This window comes from Mesocricetus auratus, unplaced genomic scaffold (assembly GCF_017639785.1).
Source record: "Mesocricetus auratus isolate SY011 unplaced genomic scaffold, BCM_Maur_2.0 Super-Scaffold_100011, whole genome shotgun sequence".
In the NCBI taxonomy this organism is placed as follows: Eukaryota; Metazoa; Chordata; class Mammalia; order Rodentia; family Cricetidae; genus Mesocricetus; species Mesocricetus auratus.
In genome coordinates, this window is record NW_024429195.1 from 60,675,887 (window position 1) to 60,700,242 (window position 24,356).

A 24,356-nucleotide genomic window follows, 5' to 3' on the forward strand; every position below is an offset into this window, starting at 1 on the left:
CAGCTAACTTGCTTTCTATAGGCAGTTTTGGTATTCAGCAATAAGATAATTATCACCTTTATTGGACATGTCTGGTCTACAGAGTGAGTTTCAGGACACGCTCCACAACACAAAAAAAAAACCCTATATCAAAAAAAAATCACTGATTTCTAGAAGCAATAAGTGAAATGAACACAGTAGCCAGGGAAACTATCCAAAGCCCGGGTCGTGGGCATCTAAAGGCAACAGAGAAGGAAAAGGAGACAAAAGAAAACAGATCCTTAACCATGACAAGGTCAGGCCTGGGCCTACACACTATGAAGCTTGAATATATGTGCTCTGTGTACACACGTCCTTCAAGACCTCATATAGAGAAACTAATGGAAGCCCACAACCATATAAGGAAACATCTTTGCTGCAGAACACAAAGGACCACTTTAGAAGAAAACCCCCGCACCAAATTGAGCACTGCTTTATAACAGAACAAGTAAATGATCCATGTTCCAGATAAGACCCAGAGTAACAAAGAAAAAGCAGGCTACAAAAGGGTGAGACCATTTAAAAAAATAAACTGAAAGCATATATAAACCATTTAAATGAATATAAATAAAATAATAAACGGAAATCATTGTAAAAAAAACAGAACATTATAAAAGCAAAATAGCACTTTCTTCCTTCCTCACTTTCTTCCTGTCTTTCTTTCTTTTTTTTTTTTTTTTTTTGATTTATCCAGACAGAGTTGCTCTGTGAAACAGTCCTGGCTGTCCTGGAACTAATTCTATAGACCAGGCTGGCCTCGAACTCACAGAGATCTGCCTGTCATTGCCTACCAAGTGCTGGGATTAAAGGCATGTGCCACCACCACTTGGCTAAAGTAGCACTTCTTTAAAAAGTCAAATTTTGCATAAAAGAAAGATGCAGTTTTCAACCTTAAAATTTAATGGAAAGATCTAGCAAAAAAAGAAGTAGGGGGAGAGGAGAATGAGGAGGAGGAAAAGAAGAAGAAGGAGGAGGAGGAGGAGGAGGAGGAGGAGGAGGAGGAGGAGGAGGAAGAGGAGGAGGAGGAGAAGGAGGAGGAGCAGAAGAAGGAAAAGAAGAAGAAGAAGAAGAAGAAGAAGAAGAAGAAGGAGAAGGAGAAGGAGAAGGAGAAGGAGAAGGAGAAGGAGAAGGAGAAGGAGAAGGAGAAGGAGAAGGAGAAGGAGAAGGAGAAGGAGAAGGAGGAGGAGAGGAGGAGGAGGAGCAGAAGAAGGAAAGAAGAAGAAGAAGAAGAAGAAGAAGAAGAAGAAGAAGAAGAAGAAGAAGAAAGAAAGAAAGAAAGAAAGAAAGAAAGAAAGAAAGAAAGAAAGAAAGAAAGAAAGAAAGAGCCAAACAGGGCATAACTGAAAGCTGAATTGTGACTCACATCTGAAGAGCTTTTGTGTGCTGCTCACATGTGGCAAAGATGGGAGATAAAGAAATTAAGAGGCACAGAGGGAAAGCTGACCATGTGTCTTCTAGGACTTCCAAAAATACTTCATGGTGAGGCAATTCCAAAAATTTAAGACTTGAAGAAAAAAAAGTTACTTTACCTGGAAAATCATTTCATCACAATCCAGAAGAGAGAGAAAACCAACAACAAAAACAAAAAGATTTTACAAAGAGTTACAGAAATCCTATGAGAATGCGAAGATCCCAGAAGTCAGCACAATTAGATAACATATAAAGAAGACAGGGGAAACAATAAAGAATGGGTACCTTATCAAAAAAATTGATGTAATAACCAAAAGAACAGACACAACAGCAATCAGGGGTAGCCTCAGGTATGACTGGGGACCATAGCCTTGAGTATTAAGGACAGATCATCAGAAAACTCAAGTTCCAAACTTACATGAGCTCATTATCAAGACTGAGAAGCAAATAGAGTCATCTTTTCAGAAAATGACTAAAGAAGTCCACCATTCACAAATGTTTTTCTTACTTGTTGCTGTTGACTGTCTTGAGACAGTCTCATTCTCTTGTCCAGCCAACCTTAACCCCATGGATACCTTCTACCTCTCCCTGTCTAGAGCTGGGATAGCAGCTCTGAGACACCAAACTGGCTTGTTACACAGAAGTAATTTTGAGTAGACTTTTCTTAACATTTTGGTGAAGCCCTGGGTGTAATATTTAGCTAGGAAAACCATTTTTGTTCTAGTCTCTGAATTAAATGTTTTTATATCAATGAGATAATATAAAAAACCAGCTTTGAAGACATAGTGATGTAAGAGAGGTACCTTCCTGAGAACCAGCCAAGTGTCCTGAAATAGAAACTGTACCATGCTCTGCCCATGGCATGATTTGATCATTTAGTTCTTACGTTGCCATTGTTTGAAAATCAATTTCAAAAGTGAAATATTTGTTCCCATGAAACTTCCAGTCTAGTTTTTGAAGCATCCTTGGATGTGACCTATGGTGTTTTGAAGGTTCACATGCAGATATTTACATATACACATATACAAAGTCCTACTCTCCTCTAGTATCTTAGAATAGTGTAAATACCTTCATGTAAGGTAGTGAATATATCTGTATGTGATCCTTTTGTAATCACATGTAGTCAGTATAGAATGGTTGAACTAGATAACCTGGGAAATTTTGCTAGAATAATCAAATAGTGCTTCCAACATAAAGTTTATAGTTATAGACAGCCTCTACATACTGAAAAGTGATTTATTAGAAAATGGTGAAGGGGCCGGGCGGTGGTGGTGCACACCTTTAATCCCAGCACTCAGGAGGCAGAGGCAGGCGGATCTCTGTGAGTTTGAGGCTGGGCTGGACCGACAGCCTCCAAAACAATACAGAGAAACCCTGTCTCGAAAAACCAAAAAAAAAAAAAAAAAAGAAAGAAAATGGTGAAGGGATTGGAGCTATTCTTGAGTAATAGAGTACAATACTGTTCCATCTAGTTAGGCAGACAGACCTGCAATTACTGTGTGGTTTATTAAGAATGTATCTTGGCCATGAACAAAAGAAAATGCCTAGAGACTAACCAACTACTAAGGCAAATTAATAAGCAAAAAACTAGTAAGAATATTCATAAAGAGGGCTAAGATAGCTAAGTGATTTTTGAGACTTGGCTGCTTTTCCTGGGATCTTGGGTTTGGTTCTCAGCACCTACATTGCCACTGACAACTACCTATAACTCCCATTTGGCAGGCATTCGGTGCCCTCTTGTGACCTTCATGACAAGCCGGCATAAAAGCTGTACAAGGATGTACATGCAAGCATGACACTCATATACACGAAATAAAAATAAATATTAAATATTTCTAATGACTTCAATAGCTTAACAAAATATTTACATCACTTCATGTAGCATGGATTCTAATTGATCTTAATAATAAAAACTCAGAGTCAGCTATCAGGGGGTGAAAGCTGAAGGATCAGAGAAGCAGACCAGCCAGTCTCTAGAGCATTCTTCCAATGCTCAGAGCAAAGGGGCAATCTTGTCCTTAGGCAGCCTCCTCAGACCACATCCATCTCTACAAATCCTCAGACTGCTCTGATCTCCTGTCTCTTCTGGTCTTACATTCCTCTCTCTGCCCAGCCATATAGCTCCTGTCTCTACCTCCCTAGTACTGGAATTAAAGGCTTGAGATGCCAATTGCTGGGATCACCTTTGTAAGAGCTGTTTCTCTTTTAGACAGATTCAGTCTTGTGTAGCCCAGGATGGCCTTAAACTCACAGAGATCTATCTGCCTCTGTCTCCCAAGTGCTGAGGCTAAAGGAGTGTACTATAGCTGTCTGATATCTATGGCTAACTAGTTGCTTAACTCTGCACTCTGAACTTCAGGCAAGCTTTATTTGTTACAGCATAAACAAAATATCACTACAACTTCACATGCCTGTGGTATGTTTTCTTATGTCCTAGACAGAGCTTATCAAGATAATTAGAAATTAAGAGATCTTAGCAACAAAATAGCATTTAACCATTGCAATATACACACTTTATTATCTTCTCAATATAAATATTAATATAAAAATGAATATAATGTATAAATTTAAGTTGTTATCAAGATTCAACAATAAACAGAGGAATTTGAGAGAAAATATTTTGAAAGTCTATATTCCTGAAAGAAACTCTATATGACACAACTGAAGAGACCAGTCCCCTGTTTTAGCAGCCATGACAGGCTAACATGTACTCACCTGACCTTTCCACTCCTGTCCTGGTCACTAGCAGGTCAGATACCCTTGTGGCAAGGAATCAATCAGAAGTTAACTGCAGGGCTGTGCTTTATGGCTCTGGGTGTGCTTTACAATGCAAATGCACGACAGTGACATGCAGAGCATAGCAACTGCACTGGGAGGGCCTATGGGCCACAACAACCAGTTGACCAGTCAATACAGGACAGGCAGTCCAAACCCAGAAGCACACCAATCCTGAGACTATTGCATACCTCTAGACACTCCCCTTACACTGCCCTATAAGATCCCCATCTCATGGTTTCTTGGGCTCTTTTCTCCAGCCACCCGCCATGGTGGAAGAATGAAAAGCCCAAGCTAATGGGGTAAGCTCATTATACAGCAGCAATAAAAGACTCTTATTTTTTCATCAAAATGGGTCTCTTGGTAACTTGGGAGTTTCAGAATTTAGGCACAACAACAACATTATGTTATTTGATATACAGAAAACTAGGAGGGTTTTGGCTCACAATCTATGAGATGCTCACAGTGTAACCTGCTAAATATCAACCTTATTTTAAGGCATCCAAATAGAATTATTGTTAAGAACAATCTTAGGTATGTCCACTTTATTAGAGACCTGACTTTTTAAGTCTCATTATTGAACCTTAAGTCTTATTTAAATCTCATAATTGGAGAAAGAATTAAAAGTAATATACAAGAAGCAATATGACCACACTTATTTGCAGGTTGTAGCAGCATTGCAAAAGAATAAAGAAGTTTTAAATTGATAAGAAATAAAGATACATTAAAGGTGAATTCATACCAATACACACAGACATAAATGCACACCATTATATACTAAAAACCAAAAAAGATTCAAAACAGCTTAAACAATAGAAAAGAATAATGAATATATGATGGTGAACATACTTCAGGCAAGAATTTTGAAGTCTGTTCTTATCATATTTGAATGAGAATTGTTTAGCTTTTTGTGTGAGAAAAAAAGCAGTACAAATCTGCGTGACAATGGAGAAATACATTTTGTACTACTTTATTACTCAGATCTTTATAGATAAGAGTTGAGACTAAACAGTACAGGAAGCCTGGGGATTTGCTGAAATATTAACTTGTATGATAAACCTGAAGTTTCTGAAATATGAGCACAATATCACAATTCTCTAGGTGATGGGATTTTGTGACTTCACTCACTCAGAATGAGGGAATGAGGAAGGGGTGTGGGCAGGCAGAAAGAGGAGAAAAGAATTCTCCAAAATCTGTTCCCTGTGATGATGGCATCTGAGCCCATGGGGATAATCAGATTAACCCCTCTGATATTGTAATTGTCTTGATGTTAGGTGAGAGGAAAATTGGCTGGTCCACAAGACATCTCTCCAGCTCTTCTAAACCAGTCTAAAACTGCTGAGCACTCCTCACAGGCCTCCTTCATCTTAATAGGCATTTGGAGGAAGAATTTGATAATGGTTTCTTTATGTCATTCAAGGACTTTAGTGCTAACATTATCGGAAGGTTTCCCTACCAGGTAACTTCAAAGTAGAAATGTAAGAAAATTCTAGTTATAATTGAATTTATAATTTAGAGTCTGGTATAAGACTCTATAAGATGATTCATGATCAATATAGCTCATATTTATTTACACTGCCTAAATGTTCTCCATGTAGAATACTTTGTACTCAACCCCAAATAACACCTCAAATCATATTCAATGAAAATGTTTGTCATTGACATTTTTATCTAGTTCTATTCCTCACTAAAAAAAATAACACTTCAGAGGGTGGGAGATTATTTTTAAAAATAGGAAAGACACATTACATACAACTTTGAAGATTATATGTTCTTGACCTGAATTCTGCTTGGCCAACACTCAGATTTACATGGTCTTCTATGATTCCATTCTGTTGTGAACACAAGGGATAAATTCCCAGCAGTTCCTTCTAACAGGATGAAACATTGAATACAAAAATCTAATACTGTGTTCTCCCAGTACAAGAAGTACTTTGGCGTATGTAGCGGGAAAGATGATTTATGTACATATACCTGACCTTATAAAATAATCTGTGCTTACCATAAAGTTGAATCATATCACCATCAAATATTTATTCATTTCTTTTTGTTATATCTAATACTCTAATTTGTAGGTCTCTGGTGACTAAAAGCATATTACATTTTAAAGAAATTCATTGGTTTCCCCGGGGATACTTCTTTTTGTCATTTGCTCTTAGTGAAACAACAGAGATTTCTTTCATAGTTACTCAAGCTTTTACAATATTTTAGTCATTCTATTATGCTGACTAAAAATCACCATAGTTTCCATTTATTGTTCACTGTAATACTAAACACTTTTATTAATTGACAGTTATATTTAGAAATTATAGTGGACATTATTTGGGTTCCTATGCCAGGAATGCTTGTTTATATATATCATGCAATTCACATTTCGGCTGCTGGGAGAAAATATTGCTCTTTTGCATTATCAAAACCTTTCCATTCATGTCCCGAAACTACATTTCTTAGCTCATGGAATATAAATCATCCATTTATTTGATACGGAAGCTGAAATTTCGTAATAGGATTCTGGACTGTAGCAAGAGATTTTCCATATATGCATGAAGGAATAGATACATATCTCTCTCCTTTCCCTAACTCCCAGAGGCATTGTCAATCTCACAAAGTAAGTGGGAAAAATGCCTCTGTGTTTTGTTATTTCTTATTAAAAATAATCATAGTGAAGACGAGAAGTACTAAAATTTTATGCAGCAAAGCAATGAAATAATCGTATTTTTAAAATAAAAGCTCATTCCTGATATGTCAATGAGTCTTGACTTTCAGTGTGTTCATTTTGGGGTTTTCTTTCATATTTTCCTATCACATTTTTGGAAGTTTTTCAGAGCCACTTTTTGTACCAGGAAGAATTTTCCAACACAGGCCAGAAGGCATTGTGTCATTAAAATCTGTGCTATGTGGGGGCATCTTTCTAAGGGTTGTGAACCTTTTAATGGGTCTGTCTTCTTCAAATATAATGGGCCTTCATCAAGTACATTTTTATGTAAATGGTGTTTTTTGTTCTAGTCCATAAGATGCATTTATCACATAGCAAGAGGAATCTGAGGCACATGGACTCATTAAGTTCCGTTTTGGATATCCAACCTCAGAGGCTCATGGGGTTGAGGTCCCATTTGGAGCTCATAGACTGCATTGAGATTTTATGTGTTTAAGGTGTGGTGGAAAAAGGGAAACAAAGAAGGATATATTTCAGGCTAATCAGTGAGAGCATAGGCCCACTGCTTTATTCACTTCTTTTTAGCATATGAGTTACAACAGATGTCAGACAGCATGCATGAACCTTACTAGAACCCATAGCCTGCTTTTTTGGGTGGTAGAACCTTACTGCTAGCCACAGTTCTGTGCAAGTGAAGTTTTCAGTTGATACTGATTTTGGATTATTGTTTTATTATTATTGTTATTAGGATTATTAGAATTATTATTAGTATCATGTAAAACTGGCTCTAAGAAACCATGCTCAGATATGATAAGAAAGACTCCACAATGGCAGATAAGGAAGAGGAAGTGAGTAGTTTTGTCCCCACACGTACCAGGGACTAAGCCATAAATAAGTCAAAGACAGAACTCCTCCCCCAAAAGGTCAGAACCCTTGATGAAGAATTGATTAATTTAACAATTTCAGAAGGTTTTTGTCCCAAAGTTTTATTGCTGCACTTTTTCCCCTGATTTTTAAAACCTATAACACAAGCCATCCATTGTCACATAAATCATGACTATCTGGCTTACACTGTCCTTCCAAACAGTTACATTGTTCTGTTACAGAGCAAGACAATATGAGTTGCTATCTGCACGTATTTTTAAGTACCAGCTCCTATCTGTGTCTGCCATAGCTCACTGTATTATGAGAAGCCCAAAGTTTAGATTCTTTCTTAAATTGAATTATCTGGTCCTTTTCCTATAATAGCCTGTCTCCTATCAACATCTCAAATTTCATTTTGTTCACATATCTTGCATGTGTTCCTTAATGTTGATAACGAAGGCTGGTGTAAGTGCTTATCTTCCTTCAGTTATGAAAAATTCAATAAAGGAGGAAAATACAAAGTAACAGCCACATGTACCAATTATCCAAGCATCCATCACTTTCTGTATCAAGCAAATACTGGGGAAAATATGGCATGACGGAGAGTCAGCTCTACGGGGGGAAAAAAAAGCCAGTGTCAAGGGACTGTGTGACAAAATTGGGAAGAAATGAGCCCAGGACCGGAATAATGGGTCTGATGAGGTCTTTGTTCCACTTTGAAGGCACTGTAATTTTTTAATGTGACTCATGTATCCTACTACCCTTTGTAAACTTCAGAACAGCAGTGCTTTCATGCTTACCAAAAATTCATGAGAACACATAGCAAGATAATGGGTAGATATTTTATTCTTACTTCACTTAATTTTGTTCCATTAATATTTTTCCAATTTAATGCCATTATAACTAATCATCAGAATTAAAGTTATATTTTAAAAAAATACAGCACCTTTGAGGGGGGACTTTTAGATCTTGTAGAAACTCAACCTCACACTTAAATCTTTATATTCAGATCGCTGGTGGTTTTTTTCCTTTTTTTTCCTAGGTAATTGGTAACAGAGTATCATGTGTCTTTGGCCCATGACCAGTGCCAAAAACATTAGACTTAATTAGCACAGAACTTTAAAACTCTGGGCACCTTGGTAATTTTGTTTCCTTGGACTTTTCAGATGAAAATAAAATTATATTTGTACCCAGAGGAAGAGAAGGATTAGTCATTTGGAGTCATTTTATGCAAAAAAAGAAGAGAAAAATGTACCACCATTCACTGGAAATCAGAGATCTTTACTCAGGACAATTCTACAGAAATAATTATTTCAATTACAATTTTTAAAATGCAGACATTCAGTGGTGCCCTTTCCCTCAACACTTTCCTCAGCTAACAAGATTTTGCAAATGGATAATCTTTGATGATGCTTATAAAACTCATACACTTAAAGATTTTGTAAAATTTGCTCAATTTCTGTGCATATAAGTTCTATTTATGACCAGTTGATTTGACTGTGTGCTGATTGTTGTTTGTGGGAGAGACTGGTCATTTTTTAAAATTAGCTTTATTTATTTATTTTATATCTGACCACAGCTTCCCTTTCCTCCTCTCCTCCCATTCCCTCCAATATCTCCCCTCTGCCCTCTCCCCAGTCCACTTCTCCGTCTCTATTCAGAAAGGGGCAGGCTTCCTATGGTATCAACAGAGCATGGCATATCAAGTTGAGGAAGGACTAAGTGCCTACGCTGGTATTAAGACTAAGCAAGCCAGGTGGTGGTGGCACACGCCTTTAATCCCAGCACTCGGGAGGTAGAGGCAGGCGGATCTCTGTGAGTTCGAGGCTGGGCTGGACCGACAGCCTCCAAAACAATACAGAGAAACCCTGTCTCTTAAAAACAAAAACAAAAACAAAACAAAACAAAAAAAAAAGACTGGGCAAGACAACCCAGTCTGAAGACTAGGTTCCCAAAAGCCAGCCAAGGTGTTAGGGCTAGGCCCTGCTCCTGTTGTTAGGAGTCCCACAAATAGACGAAGCAACATAACTGTCACATATATGTAGAGCCTAGGCCAGTCCGATGCAGGCTTCCTGATTATTGGTTCAGATTCTGAGTTCCTATGGGCCAGGTTAATTCATTCTGTGGGTTTTCTTGTGATGTTCTTGACCCCAGTGGCTCCTACAATCCTTCCTCCCCATCCTCAGCAGGATTCTGCACCTGTGTGCATTAAATTTTTATCCCCCACCATTATAAAAACAACAACAAAGTTTACAGTTTTTTTTCCTAACAAACCAGGACAGCAATACAAGTTTAGAAGGAACCCAAAATACATGGCACATGACTGAAGACCAGCACTCTAGAGATCTGGGACAAAGAACATTGATTGTCTTCCTATTACTGCCTGAAAAGGTCTCTGCCTCCTTATTGCATCATATGGAGACACTGAGCGTTCCTATTGTATTTATGTGATACATGGACACTCACCTGTGACATCATCTGGATGGTTACAGGAGGAAAATTATTGGATCTGTACAACTTTATGTATGTAAGAAATGCTTTGGGGCATTTTCCTCAAAACCTATGACATAGTGATGACTTTTGGGAGGATTCTCTTTGTCTCCTTTGTGAAATTAGGCATTCATTCTTTAATTTTTTTGGGGGGGGGTTCGAGACAAGGTTTCTCTGTATCGTTTTGGAGGCTGTCCTGGAACTCTCTCTGTAGACCAGGCTGGCGATTTTTTTTGAGAAAAAAGATGGGTGCTTTCTGCTAATAAAACCTTGGTACCTTGCTCTTTCATCTGTCCTGGAAAGCTCTATAGCTAATGATTTCAAGTCCATATTTAATATCTCTAGACTCTGAAGCATGATGTCAGCCCTAAATTATCCTGGGATCCAATGTGTATAAGAACACATAATGACCAGGGAGATATAGTCTGTTATCAGAAAAAGCAGCTGTTCCCAAATATTGACTGAGCTGCATAATAATTTGGAACTAGTATATCTTACAAGGAAGGACAGTAGTGTTCCAATATCTACATTTTTTCTGTGATTTTTGTGTTTTCATTTGGAAATAAAAATTTTCCAAGTTCTGGATGAAAGCAGGTTAATGCATTAAATCATCCGTACTTGAATATATGAAGGCTTGACATTATATCAGGAAAGGTTATTTGCATATTATTTACTAATACTGATCACAGCTAGAAATTCAGATTTTTATACTAGAAATATTTTTTGATTGTTTGCATGTGCATGTGTGTGTATATATGTAGTTTTAGGAAGAATTATACAACTATATCATCTTTTTTTCATAGAAAAAAACATATTCTGCACTTAATTTATCCTAAACCCTATAAAATATTAAAATAACTTGCATGCAGGCGCATGCGTGCACACACACACACACACACACACACACACACAGGAGTCATATGAAATTGCTGATATTTGAAATTTTAGTCCTGTAAGATGGTGATTTCATGTAGTTTATTACAATATTTCCTTTCAAGAAGTCAGGAATATCATATATCCAATTTATAAGATTTAAAAAATATACTCTCGGTTCTTTGAGATCAGGCAGGATTACAAGTGGTCCAGTCCTTTCTTCATTGTTATATTTAACAATATTTCCCTAAGTTACTCTTCAGCTTGGAACACTAGCCAAATAGAAAGCAGCTGTACACTCTTAAGATGCGTAAATTTTAAATTTTTGTCTTTACTAACAGCAACCTGGAAACAAACAAAGAAAGTTATATGTTTCTTTGGCTCACAAAGTGACACAAAACTTAAGTCTCACAAATACGCACATTTTTCTTGAACATTCTCTAAGCTTGAAACTGCCACTATCAAATGTTTTTCCTTCTTTATCTTTGTATTTATTTGTCCCTGAACAAATTCACCTGACAGTCAGCTTGCCAGGGTAATTTAATCTTTCTCAGGTTTTGTTCCCCAATCTTTAATATTGACGGTTTTCTGCAAGGATTTAGCCATCACAACTCTCCTTGTACCTTGAAGAATTAACAAGATTCTCATGCAAGTGTTTTAACATTTTAGCTGCACCAGTATTGATCAATAAAATAGTAGGTGTTTACATTATTTTTCATTTGTGGAGATAGAATAACATGTGGTTGTCTATACACTCTCGTCTTTGTAAGACTTTCAATGAAATGTCTGTCTTTGGTTTTGTATAACTCATTCCCAGTAATATTAGAGGTTGTGTTTCGTGCTGTTTCCTTTCCTTCCTTTTCTGGTTCCATGGTTTACAGTGTTGAAATGACTGTATCTTATTGTCTCTCCCCAATGCTACACATCTTTTGTTTCCCCTGAGGTGTTCTTGTTGTGTTCTTTCATGACTTCCCTGCCTGTGCCTGCTGTGCTGAAGTTCCAAGCACTGGACCAGTACAGCAGTGTGATGTATAGAAGCCATGCTCCCTTGGCAGCATGTTGGGATCACCCACCCAGGAGTTTCAAATACATGCCTGGCTTCAAACCCAAGATTCAAGGGCACTGGTCCGAGCTGGCCATTAGGACTTTAAGCAACCCCTAAAGGGAGTCTGGTGCCCAGAAAAGTCTAAGAACCACTAGTTTATGTTTTAGTAAGACTTCAGTGTATATCCGTAGCTTCATTAAAGCCAAGGCCCAAATGTAGGGGCAAACAGAAATCAAATAGTTGTATTCATGTTCAGTAACCATTTTAGGCTGGTTATCATTAGAAAGTTTTTCATCCTCCACCCTCTGTGGCTACCCCATCAGAGCGAGGCTCAGATTTCAACTGGGTGAGAAACATTATCCATAATGGCCTTCAGGCCACTCTTTGGTATCCCTGCTAGATCATTCTGCTCAGCTGACAATTTGGGCAGCTTTCTCCTGAGAGTAATTAGCATCTGTGTAAAGATGTAATCACCTGAAGCAGCTATGTAAGCACGGGCCCTCTCAAGAGCTTTTGTTTCCAACAGCAGAGAAATTGTGTTACAGCAGCATTTGCCAGCATATCTGAGACTATCAGTGTAATCGGTATTAGAATGAAGCATTGTGGGACCGAATCACAGAAAGAAATTAATTTCTATTGACTATCTACAGCGGGTTGGTCCTCTTAAGCTAGGGGAGACTAATGCGGGATTTTACCCAAGCTCCTTGGAGTCTGTGCCCAGTTCCTACGGCTGCTGCTGAGGTTCACCAGACAGAGGAAACCAGAGACAAGAAGAGGCCCCAAACATGTAAGTGATCTCTAGGTTAATCACTGTCTACCCGAGCTGAGGAATTATTGGGAATGGGTCTTAATTTACATTGATCATAATATGTTGATTTGTAAACAAAGATAGCTTTCTTTTTTGTTGTTGTTTTTTGTTTGGTTGGTTTTGGGTTTTTGTTTTGTTTTTTAGATGCTTTGGCTTTCTTTCTTTGTAACGTTATTTATTTTCTTGCCAGTCATACGACTTCATTAATAATCCAGGTCTAGCTGTTCACACATGTCACACAGAGGACTAGCAATGTAATCGTGGGTATAATTTTACCTCTTGCTACCTTTGTGCCTTGTACATCAGGAGGGTTGGAAGGTTCCTGTCAGACTCTGCAGAGATGTTTCAGTGCCTGCATGTATCAGTGTGCTTCACTAACAGGCGTTAATAGATTATTTCAGCGAATATATTTCCTTTCCACATCCAAGTCTGTCTACTCTCACATGAACTCCCCCACACCTCTGTATGTGATTTGAATTTTTAAAAAGTATTTCTAAGCACTGACTTCTACCTAAAGAGAATTTATTTAGGGGAGTCATAAGGGAATCTTCCAAAGACACATCCATTTCATATTGATATTTATTATTAGAGGAAAGCATAAAATAGTAAGTCCACTAAGTTTCTGATTTTTATAAATTCAGTAAAACTCCTGTTGGAGACCTCAGACACTCTTAGTTATTGTTGTTGATCAGTTGTTTGTATTCTCCCTGGAGGACAAAGTTTTATTGACAAGCCAAGGAAAGAACTTGGATAAAGTTATCACCATAGTCATTCTTGTCACCAAGAGCTTCTCCACTGCTGGCTCAGATGACCTGGGGGTGGGCAGATGGTCATAGTGGCCTTTGGGGGCCTCCAGCAGGCTGCAGTAGGTGGCAATCTCCTGCTCCAAAAGTGACTTAATGTGCATGAACTGTTCACGCTTCTGGTACTGCCTAGGTCAGTACCATGGCTCATCACATCACAGGGCTCAGCTGGGCTTCAGTTTAGCTGACCACAGCCCAGATCTGCTGCAGCTGGCATCCATTGCAGAACTCTTGTGGGTGTCTTACAGCTGTTAGTAGAGTGGGCTCTTAAAGGAAAGCCCATGCCCTTTCTGCTGATCAAGAGATAGGTTTCTGGATCAACACCTGTTGGAGTAAGCCACAGAATGTTCCAAGTTGAAGATTCATTACAGCCCCAGGCTGTTCCTCACAGTTCTCTCTCTCTCTGCTTTGTCTGCTCAACCTCAGTTTAACAAAACCCAGTAAGTGGGTCCGGAAGTCAGAAAGGCAAAGAACAAATGACTCAGAAATGCATCCTTGGAAACTCTATGCTCCAAAAGAAAGAGGAGTTTGGCCTTTTCACAGGCTACACAAAAGTGTGGTCAAAATATTCAGGACCCCTAAGACTTATAAGCATTTGACTTTGCATAAATCTTTATGGTTTTATCAAAAACCAGAGAATCTATACAAACCAAGACATGACACTTAGTATATCACAGATGCAATGTGAAGCAACTTCAGGATGTTCTTCTAAGAACCAGCAGTAGAAGACCATGTCTCAGGTCAATTTCCTGGTAAGAGGGAATCTGTTTGATTTTCCCGTTTAGGATGAACGGCCCATCTCATAGTAATTAACACTAGTCAAGAAAGCTGTACTAAGAACAAAAACATAGCCCTTGAGAGTCACTCCTGTAAGTATGATAATTTCTCACCCAGAAGTACCCAAACAGCTAACTTACTAGGATTCTATAACCACCTTCAAAGAGATACTCAACTGAGAAAGAAACAGATAGACAAAGAGCCAACATCCATGTTACTTCCAATCCTTATGCATTTCTACTTTGCCTTTATTTTTTTTTGTATCACTGACCAGTGAATCACTGTGAACGAAGAGAAGGTGATAGCTAATATCCTGAATTGTTAAAACAGTGTTCAAGTAGCTCATGACCAATCCAGAGAACACAGCCAGCTGCTTTGTTTCTCTTGAGTTTCTTAGCACCTGAGGGGAAGAGTAGGCTCCTAGGCTTTGCCATGCCATGCTCTGCTTTTGTCTCCCTCTGCTTCTTTTGCTTCCCCATTTTAGAAAGGTAAATAGGGAAGGAAGCAATCAAATGAGGGACACAGAATGCATGGGAAGGAAGACAGAGAAAGCTTAAGAAGAGATGGTGAGGATGAGAAGAGCCTCTTTCAGAGATTTTATAATCCAACAGATATTTCCTCACTCTGGAGCCCAGTGGTTCTCAACCTTTCCAATGCTGTGACCCTTTAAAACAGTTCCTCATGTGACTCCCAACCATAAAATTATTTTCATTGCTACCTCATAATTGTAATTTTGCTAATATTATGAACTGCAATGTAAATATCTGATATGTGGGATATCTAATATCAGACCCCTAGGAAAGAGCTGTTGAACCCCCAAAGGGGTCATGACCCACAGGTTGAGAAACACTGCTGTAGCCTAACAGAAGGCGAAAATGATGTTGCTTACAGAACATTGCTAGGCTGCTGAAGCCAACTAGTCATAGCTGTCCATTCTCACTACCCTAATGTCTAAAGTGACTTAGAGAATCTCAGAACCTCTAGTTCACACTTACCAAAAATGACCAGGTGGCTTTAAAATCCAAACCTTACAGATGGTTTGACATCAAAGCTTGACTGCTCTGAAAAGGAATAAATGAATGACACTAGCCTCTCCCTAAGCGGGGAGTAGGGAAGAATCTTTGAAACACCCCAGAAATGATCTAGGTTTCTTCACACCTTGTCTGACATTGACCTTGAGTAAAAGAAAAAGTTGTCAGTAAGGAACAAAAATATCAAAATTACAACTAATCCAGAAGATGCTTTACAGATATTTACATTGGGTAAAGGAAGAATTTTGGCAAGATGCAGTAGTTAGAATTTCACTAAGAGAATAACTTCAATTCCCTCCTCAAGTATTTCTGAAGTGGAATTTAGGGCAGCAATTCTCTGCAGTCTTTGTCAGGGAAGAACACTGCTGGATTTCTGTGGGGTACTGGGTTGTAGGATAATGTGAGAGCATCCACGATGGCCTGTCAGGTCTCAGTCCCCAAATGCTACCACGGGTCTTACAGGTGCAGGCATTTGATGAAAGCATAAGAAGCTGCAAAGCAAAAGTGAGACATGTAGAGAATCTTGAAGAATAGTGGAGTGGTAACTCTAGCTTAGGGTGGGGGGAACTTCTAGTTTAACTAAATTATTCAAATCATGATTCTGCCAGTTTCCAGCCTGATGATCCCTGCTGATGTGTTTAACCTTCTGAATCTGGTTTCTTCCTCTGCAAACCAGGGATAATGACTTGTGATTCCTGCCTTGTGGGGTTGTCCTTAACAATAAATCAATTATTAGACATGAGGCATGTGATACACCAGTCACAGAGTCACACAACGCTTGAGTTTCAGCGTTGGTAGATTTTGTTTTCATTTTATTCTGTTCATTTCTGATCAAGGGGTGGGTGGGATGAAGAACATGATAATAAAATATTTTCTTTGCTGATCACGTTGATATTCTAAGATGATATTCAGTGACACACAGAATGAGGCTTACTATAGTCCTCAGTTCTGTCTGGGTTGATATTAATATGCTCCAGTAGGAGGTGCTGATCCAGCATGTACTTGTGGAATGCCTATTTGCTGTTCTGCTATGGTAGTGTGAGATGAGAGTGTGAGCTTGCTCCTGGCTGTGATCCTGAGTGTTCTTGAGTCTCCCTTTGTACCATCCACCACAGAGGGCAGCTTACGAGTCAGTAACAACATGATGATGGGATCCGGAAAAGAAGGTTTTGAAAATTCATTTGTTCATTGCAGGGGAGGGAGGCACACCTGCCACTGCATGAATATGAAGGCCAGAAGACAATTTAGCCAAGTAGAACTCACCTCCTAGGGCTTGGTGACAAGTACCCTCACCCTTTGAGTCCTCTTGAGGCTGTTTCTTAGGGTAAGGGGGTGCTTTTTGCTTTTGTTTTCCATCTAGGCCAGTGTTCTGCCAAGGGCTCTAACCCCAGCTACAAGGGGAAATTGTTCTGTGGGTCAATAGTGACACTTTATTGTGCTTATTTTTAAAACTCACCTTTGACATGTTTTTATATGGTTTTTATCTCAAAGTCAGAGACTGATGGTCCCGATCAAAACCAGGATAGCCATGCTGAGACTCTGCCAGCCTTCTGACGACAGGCTTAATTCTGTGATTGCCATCATCCCTGCAATTTTAATCTCTCCTGCCTGGCAGAGAGCCTTTACTTTGGATTAAAATTGTGTCTGCCAGAACACAAGTGATTAATAATAACCAGAATTAAATTAATCCCACACTCAGTATTTGAATTTGCATGTTCTAGAAAGGATAGATGTGTGCAGTGCAGGGCCCAGCAAAACACTCCTGCCCACTGTGTTACAGATAATTCAAGAATCAGTCACTGTCAGAAGTTAATATATTCAGTACTGGGGTGGGGAGGGGACATCAGTAGCTCATGGAAGCTAGCTAAGGTTCCTACCGAGAATTCATTTGCTCCAACAAGACATGATACAGGCAAGAAAGATTTTAATCAGCACACTTTTAAATAAGTACTTGTATTTACTTGGTGGCTGGGCTGGATTATGCAGCTGGGTATTTCATACTAAGAGAGGTCTGATTGTTTGAAATGTATCAGTGAGGTTTGTGAGATTATGCAAAAATGGAAGGAAAAGTCAATGCAAGTATTACAGATATTACATGAGATCATATTAAATTGTATTGGGGTGTGCTAAAATATAACAGTGCATTTCTAAAGCAATTCAGAACTTATTCACCATTACTAAGATACAATTCAGCTGTAAACTAAAAGGAAAATAGCCATTTTTTTCTCATTTTAAGCAGTGGGAAGATTTATAACTATAAAAGTATCTCTTGGAAACAAAACATTCCTCTTGCTTCTAAACATAAACAACATAAAATACTTCTTAGAACTCTATTAAACCATCTTTTTTATTTTTAATACATAAAGTTCTCTATCCTTAAAGGGAAGTCACTCCTCTTGTTTACAGTTCAAGTTACTAAGGCTGAGGCTGGCTTTACTAATACATACTATCTTGTAGCTAAAAGGTTCCAATCTGTATTTTGTTTGTGACAGAACATTTGCCATCATATTTTCACAAAATGAATCTTGTTAAGACCAAGTGGTGTAAATTTGGTATCAATATGCCAAAAATACTCTAGTTTAAATTTTCCAAAATTTTTTTTCCTGAACATAATCTTAGCCACATTTTGAGAAGAAATCATTTAAAGTAACATATTTAACACAGCTACTTCAGAGGAGAATTCTGTATGCTACTCCCAATGTAAACAGACACTGGGGTATTGTTCCCACTTTAATCCCTGCTCTTCAGTGAGAAGGAAGCTGCAGACTGGTTGTAGCATAACCTTTTAATTAGCTATAAGCACATATGACATAAATACCTAACCTGTTTATCCTATTTGATGAACCAAAATGATAATAGATATATTCTTTATCCACTATAAAATTAAATTCTCTAACAAAATAGAAATTAAAAATAAGCTTTGAATGCCCCCCCCACTGACCACCTAAAGCACACACTGAAGTAGCCATATAACATTCCTGAACAATTTAGGAGTTAACTAATATTCTAAGATCAGAAGATTCCAAACTGAATGCATAGTAAACTCAAGCATACAAGCAAAGACCAGTAAAAACAAGGCAACACGTCACAAAGTCTACAGAAATACCATTTGTGTTTGTTTCTGGTCATCTAATGCTGTTCATGGCCCTGCCTTTAAGTGTGGTTTAATATATCCAGCAAGACTCCAAGGACAAAACTAAGTTTTAGGGGTTTTGGATTCTTTTGTTTTGTTGGTTATTTTTGGTTTGGGTTTTTTTTTCTTTGCTTGTTTTTTGATTTTGTCTTTATTTTATAAGCAGTTACTAATAGGAGCTAGCTTCTTGGTTAGAGGTGGACCCTCTCTGGGAGCTGGGACCTACTAGGGCTTAAACCCATGCAGAACCTGTGCATGCTGCCTTAGTCTCTGGATTCATATGAGCATCAGTCCTGTTGTGTCTGGAAGCTTCCTTGAAGTCATCCATTCCTCTAGTTCTGACAATGCGTGTTTCTTTCTTACATTGTTTTGGTTTTGGTTTGTTTGTCTGCTTGTTTGTTTTCTAAAGAGAAATGGGTGGGAATATAAGGAGGATCTGGGAAGAATTGTGGAGGGGATACATGATTTGAATATTTTATACGAAAAATAAGTTTTTCTATTAAAAACTTAAAAACTACTTATGGCGTAGCACCTATCAACCGTTAGTGCAAATTTACCTCTATATTATTTTATGTTCTAGATTATTTTAACTCTAGAGACCATAAACATGTTATTTTAGGCAAGATGGAACTGACACTGGGGAGACTAAAGATGTTACAAGGCTCTCCCTACAGTCCATCCTAGCCTTTGAGAAGATGGTGTGCTCTTAGTAACTATTTAAAGGCTACACCGAGTCAGCAGACCACCGTTATCTGACTAATTGCTTTGTGAAGTGCTTTTAGAAAAATTGGAACTGAGAGGCACTCTATACTACCAATTTATGGTCTATTCTTAGTGGCAGTGGTGCCTGGGAGAGCGGCACTTTGTAGAGATGTTTTTTTGGATGCTAATATTTTAGTCAAAGTGATGCAGATTTAAAGGACTCTCTCCCTGAAAAGCACAGTGCTATCTTTTGGCTTTGCTGATGGGAAGTTCATCATCTGACTGTTGATTTCCCACTTCAACTTTCCTCATCAAAATAAACCTCTCCCCCGCCTCCTGTGCTGAATTGAAATGAACCTAATGGCACAAGTACTATCGGAGAGGTTTTGCTTCTGGTAATTTCAAGGTCCTATAATTCTATTTTCACTGTGTTCTGCTTTAATCGTCTGCATGGCAAAACAACTAAAATATTTAAAGAAAAATACTGCCTGTGGCAGGGTACATATGAATGTTTACAGATCTTCTCTTTTCATGGACAAAACTGTATCTTTGATTTGTCCTCACCACTTTAAAAACATTAAATCCAATTTAGCATAAACTTCCTTTAATCCCTTGGTGGCTAAACGTTTAAAGAGAGAGATTGGATGGATAAGGTGTATCTCAGGGAAAACAAAGTCCATCTTTTAATCACACTTTCTCCCCAGTCCAAAGACTGAAATTTAAGCCATCATACTGATTTGCTTTCTGCTAATTAATTAAAAATTATATACAATAGAATACAATAACTGTTAGCTCAGTCTTCTTTTTCAGGAAGACAGTGGACTTCTGAACTCATGATTAATTCCTTCTTATTGGCTTTTTCTTCCAAGTTTCTGTTTTTATAATGACGCAGCTTTAGAATAATGCTGCCTCATCATTGTAAAAAGTCTTTTGATAATCAGTTAAATCTGGCTTTTGGACCACAATTGGAATATTTAGGGAATGTTCCATACATAAAATAATGTCATACTGTGTTTATTGAGATGCCCTGCACTCTTGGCCTGGAGCTTACTGCCTTTCTACTCCATGTCTACTGTAACTGTGAATATAGTTTAGCAGCACTAAATACATTACATTTCCTTAATGACTGTGTATTCCTAGAGCCCCAGATTCACTAAGTCATTCTCTTGGGATCGTTCTGTTGTCAAACTAGATAAAGAGGTAAAGTAAGGCAGACAGAAAAATGTCAGTAGACGAGAGAAACAATCCAACAGCCTTGAGCGTTTGCACATTCAATATTGGGCTCTTAAAAAATGTATCTGCTATATTGATCTCAGTGTGGCACTCCATTTTAAAAGGAGTACCTGAGTCCTGGATTTATGCAGTACCTCTTGCCTCCTAAGGAGCACGTTACAAACTAGAGAGAGCAGGGTAATCACATTACCCACTACTGGAGGGGAACACAGCAGTTGTTTAACAGGCCACAACAATACTGAAAAATCATTTAAGAAAGGAACTGAGTAAGACTACAGCATCCAAAAGAAACTACGGGGTAGTGGGATAAAGAAAAGCAGACTACAATTTCTTGACTTGGAGTTTGGCCAGGATATTCAAGCCAAAAACTTCATTCTTTTTTTTTTAACCTAAAAATTCACAGTGCTTTTGACTCAGCAATTGATGTCTTCAAATTTCAGTATCTCTACCATGTGACATCTACTAGATCTAGGAACTTGGCAACTGTCAATCAAAAATCGACTCAAAACAAAAACTCTAATTAATGATTTTCTACTATTCACTGTTCTTATACATCTGGGGACTTTCTCTTATTTCCCCTCAGTGTTGGGCTGGAACCCAGGGCCTGGCATATGCTAGGCAAGCTCCCAACCACTAAAAAATATCCCCAGCCTTGGATTTCCTCTGTGTCTTTTTGTCTTAGACAACATAAGTAATGAGGCAGTGTGTTATTTAAAATCATATTCCAGAGTATAGAATAGATTTTTTAAAATCCCTATGACCAGGCAAAGGCATATGCTTACAACTTCACTGCAAAATTAGAAATATGTAGTGGGTTCTGTAAACTAGCATAGTGGTAAATTTGATCTACCCACATTGATGAATTTTTGTTGCTTAGACTTTTTTAATGGTTTATTTTTTATTTTATGTGCATTGGTGGTTTTGCCTGCATAAATGTCTGTGTGAGAGTATTAGGTCACTTGAAGCTGAATTACAGACAGTTGTGAGCTACCATGTGGGTGCTGAGAATGGAACTCTTGTCCTCTGGAAGTGTAGCCAGTGTTTTATCACTGCTGAGCCTTCTCTCCAGGCCTATTGCTTGACTTTTCATTCAGAACACTGTCTACTGCATTGTATGTTACTCCAAATATAGGAACAGTAAAGATCTTTTTCCTGGTGATGTACATAAAATTCTGGTCCCCTTGGGAAGAAATGTACATTGTCATGATTGTAACATGTTTGGAGCTCTACCTTTTGGTGCAAAACATACTTTTGTCCATTTTTATATATGACTGACAGTCCATTTTATCTTATATAATCCTGTAGATGCAACTAATTTCTACAAAGAATGTAGGTTTGGAATCAGACTACAGCTATTATTTTTCATTTGATAATATTGAATCATCACTCCTTTAATAGGATTAATTTCTTTTGTTTCATTTTTAAGTAACAGTTACCAGCATCTTGAAAGATATTAAGTATATAGAATATCTGTCATGAGTAAGAGAGTCATAACAAAACGGAAGTGGAAGTATCGTTTAGTGGTAATGTGCTTGCCCTGCATGTGTGAGACTCCAGGTTCAATGCATGGGACAAAAAATTTACAAATAAGAAAATAAAGTCACAATAAAATTGTTAGCCTGCATCTTTAGAGAAACATCATGTCCAATAAAATGTTATTTTCAAATGTATAATGATAGTGCTTATTAAAAAATATTTCAGTGCATCTGATACGTATATGTATATAGGTGAACATTGACATATTTGATGTTTAGGTATTAGTGATGAAAATTTATGCAGAAAATAAATGAATGAAGAAAATACTGAGAGAGTAACTTGGTAGTAGAACAATTAACTACCAACAATGTGTAGGGGTCTGGTTTTGGTCCTAACACTTCCAGTTAAATAAAGAAATATCAAAAAGATTATGATAATTTCTGTCATATAATTCAACTAATAAACTTCATGATCTGGATACAATAGACCTTTATTGCTTGATTACTTAAAGAGGGCTGGAAAATAATGAACTCTATACAAAATTTGCCATTATCTTTATATTACTTTTTCCTTTCATTAATTATATTTGAATAAAATTCCAATAGTACATTATGCTTAAGATATGTTTCATTGTTAGCTTGAGGCTAAAGATAATAGATATTTGATGCTGCTATTGGTTTGGGATAGTTCATTAAAATACCAGCAATTACTAATAAATACGGGGTAAAAATAATGCAGTTTGGTTATATCTGTGAGAAGACTCCAGATCATTTTTTAATGTTTATGTTTCAAGTTCCTTAAGCTTCTTATCTTACTTTGCTTCACAGCACCATTAAAGTAAATATACTGTTTCTGTGGTTAGAATAAAGGAAATGCAACAGTAGGGTGTCTGGGAGCACCCTCTTTTACAGTTATAAGTAATATATTAAACACAGCTGATTAAAATCTATTCTTCTGAACAATGACACTAGTTTGTTGAATAATAGTTCATAAAACCTCAAGTTCCAAAACTCTTATACAAACCACGATACTTCACTGTGTGTGAAGAAAACCCACATGGAACACTGCCCAGAAGCCAGCCCCTCATAATGAAGCTCCTCACTCTATGGCCCCCACAAAACTTTCTGGCAGTCCTCTAAGTCCTAGCAAGCAACAAGCCCTTTCTGTGTCAGTGGCAACTTATTTGCCCTGTATTCCAGCCAGAGTTTTCTTGTGCAGGTAAATAGTGCCCACATGCAATGATTGCTCGTGTAAGGCATAGAAATTGAAATACCAGATGACTTTTACCACTCAGGGAACCTGCTCCAGACCTGTCAGTACAGCAGTGTTAGCAGTTAGCACCTGTTTTACTAAACTTGCCAAACGTTGGCTGTTTATCAGAAATGGTTTTCTTAATGCTCTGGAGTTGTAATGTACAGTGAGGATAAGAGGGCACTGTAGAGGCAGCACTGTTTTTCCATGATGCCTAGGCAACAAATGCATCTATAGAAAAGCCAGTTGTGTTGCTAAGAGGGGTAGCAGTTCCGACCTATAGGTTTGGCTTTTCCTCTCATTTGGCTATTAGACGGATGAGCAGTGTCTGTTGCCATCTTCTGAATGTCCCTGGAATGGCAGCCATCCCATATTCTATATTTCTGCACATAGATCTTTTGATATCTGTTCTGTTCTTGGGGGTTGGGGTACTGAAAGGTGCTATGGTAAGAGTAGGAGGTACAGCTAGCATGAGAAACCTCCAGAATGTAGTTAACACGGGTGATGTAGTAGAAGATAAGGAGGAGGACCAGGCCACACTGTCCTCATTTTCTCCATGGTGATGCATGTCAGAGCTCATGGTGACATTATCCTGATTAATGTCTTTGAAGTACCGTCTCGTTATAGGCGGTTAAAATGCTTTTCCGTGATTAGTGAAGTCAATTAATAAATAGTTGCTTTGTGCGTTTTTAGTGCCACCAGGACAGCTCTAACAAGAAAAGTAAAAGAAGTAATTTGCATGCACACAAATGTATTCCTAGCTCCTGTGCTCATTAGCATTTCAGCTTGTGAACATTTTAAGTGTTTTTGGGTTGAAATTATTCGCAGTTACCTTGTTGGCCATTTTTCAGCAGCAAAAGGGCTGTTGCTACTGACAGCCTGGCAGTAGGCCAGGAGAAGCTGGGCTCTGAAGAGAACCAAGCTCCTCCTCCTTAGGTGAGGGGAAATTGTGTGACTAAATATAGCAATGATTTAAATCCATCTGCAGTTCACAGGCCTTCTCCAATCCCT

General features: G+C 38.1%; 1 protein-coding gene across 1 annotated transcript in view; it reads left to right on the top strand.

Annotated features, from left to right (window-relative positions):
- Positions 1-12,682: 12,682 nt before the first annotated feature.
- The window catches only part of Syt1 (synaptotagmin 1), a 381,145-nt gene continuing 369,471 nt past the window's right edge, over positions 12,683-24,356 (top strand). The window contains exon 1 of the mRNA XM_040754927.1: positions 12,683-12,918. The gene's annotated coding sequence lies outside the window, so the exon portion shown is untranslated. The remainder of the gene's footprint in view (positions 12,919-24,356) is intronic.